The following is a 2,125-nucleotide window of genomic DNA, read 5'->3' on the forward strand; positions in this document are numbered from 1 at the left end:
AAATTTGCATTTGAAATGTGAACTATCAAGTTGCTCAGCATGTTGCCAAAACTTATCTTTTTGTCTTCCCATTTTTTCTATTTGTTAAAAGTTGAAACACAAAAAAAAAAAAAAAAAAACAACATAAATCATTTCATATAAACAAACAAATATATCATATTAATAATTACATTACATAAGCAAATAGCCTCTGGATAATTAAAGAATCAAGCAAATAGCCTCTGGATAATACATTACTAACATGCATAGCCTTTTACAATAGCATTGGTCATTTACACCTCATGATCATTTTCTGAATCAAACAAGAAGACCTTACCATAGTTTCATTAGCATGCATAAGACTATATAGAGAACAAAAGCCTGAAATTGTAACCAATCAACACTTAAAACTATTATCAAACAAATAACCTCATAAGCTAGGATCCATCAACTGATTAGAGTCTATGGAATGATGTTTAGATTCAATATGAGAGTATCTAACTAGCTGAATTTGAGCCATGAGAGGGAAAATATTTTATTGCATGGATCCACCAGTTATAATAGGAACCATTTGTTCAGGTTTTCACACATTGTAGCTACTACATCGCTATTGCAATTGTTGAATAAGAACCACAAAATGAAACTAGATAAATTATAGTGTTTCTTGATATTATTGAATAGTACAGTCATAAAATGCAGAGTACAAGCAATTGCAAACATAGTACTGCAATCATGAAGTTGTATTTGAGCCCAGCATAACCAAGCACTGAAAATGATTACTCACAGCCTCATAGTTTATAAAGAATATAAATGAATATGGATTGGTCTACGAAAAACAAATACTAAAGAAAAAGCACATATTTAAAGAACTGAAGAACACATTTCAGATTTCACAGCTTGAACAAAACACTCATGAAAAAAAAAATTGAAGAACACATACTTGCAACCAGCAGAAAAGAGTCAAGAGACTCAAGTCTAAGTGACCGGAGTCACGAGTCACGACTACCGGAGTATCACAGAAGGGACAAGAGAGAAGAGAAACCTCTGAAGAAACCACCAACCAACCTCTGAAGAAACCGCCGACCAACCTCACGATCGAGCAACCTCCTTTAGTGCTCCCGAGCTCACATTGCCATGGCTTCGGATGAATCTGTCCCAAAACCTTAAATCCTCTGTCTCAGGACTCTTTCCACCAATAACCACATTTGTTCCATCTTGCAAGGCCCAAATCTTTAGGGAAAGGTGGGGTTGGGAGGGCAACGGAACATAAAAATGTAATCAGAAATTTAGAAGCCAGATAGATCATCAAAGTCCTTAATAATCTGCAACAAGAACCCATTATCAGAACACAAGTATTTCACCTGTGAATGAAACAAGAAACTGATGCAAGTCGTAAGCATCAAAGCGCCAAACCCAGCATAAACAATTGGCACTCCTAGCCTCACGAGTCACAAACTCACGATGAAGTTATGAGAAATAGATTGGGAAATGGAGCGGCGAAAATTTGGGGGAGAAGCCAGCATAAACAATCGGCACCCCTGGCCTCACGAGTCACGATTTCATGAACTCACGATGAAGTTATGAGAAATAGATTGGAAAACAAAGCGGCGGAAATTTGGGGGAGAAGCAGAACGAAGAAGTGGAAATTTTGGGAGATTTTGGGAGAATGAAGAAGAAGATGAGAAAAAACAAATCCTATTCGGTTTTGGGCTTTGTTATCCGACTTTTTCTTTTTTTAAAGTGTGTTTGAACCGAATAATTCGGTTTAAATCAGTTCGACCCGATATATTTGCGTTTTTAAATCCAATTAGAAAAAATCGTGATTTTTACCGAATTTTATTTTTAATTCGGATTCCGTCAGAATTTTTCATTTCATTCGGAAAAAATTCTGTTCGCACGAATTATTCATGAATAATTCGGCGAATTTAATAACTATGGTTCTGCCTGAGCATGACGTGTAAGTCCGCACACCTTTGCTCTTTAATAATTGAAGTTATTGTTTAGGTCATTACCAAAAAAAAAAGACGTTATTGTTTAGGTGGTCACAGAGCCCAATCCCAATTAATTTAAATGCTTAATTACTAACTACCATTCTACCAAAATAAACAACTAACTACCAGAATCAGATCCCCATTCATATTATTAA

The sequence above is a fragment of the Macadamia integrifolia genome, unplaced genomic scaffold (genome assembly GCF_013358625.1).
Source record: "Macadamia integrifolia cultivar HAES 741 unplaced genomic scaffold, SCU_Mint_v3 scaffold342, whole genome shotgun sequence".
Taxonomy (NCBI): domain Eukaryota; kingdom Viridiplantae; phylum Streptophyta; class Magnoliopsida; order Proteales; family Proteaceae; genus Macadamia; species Macadamia integrifolia.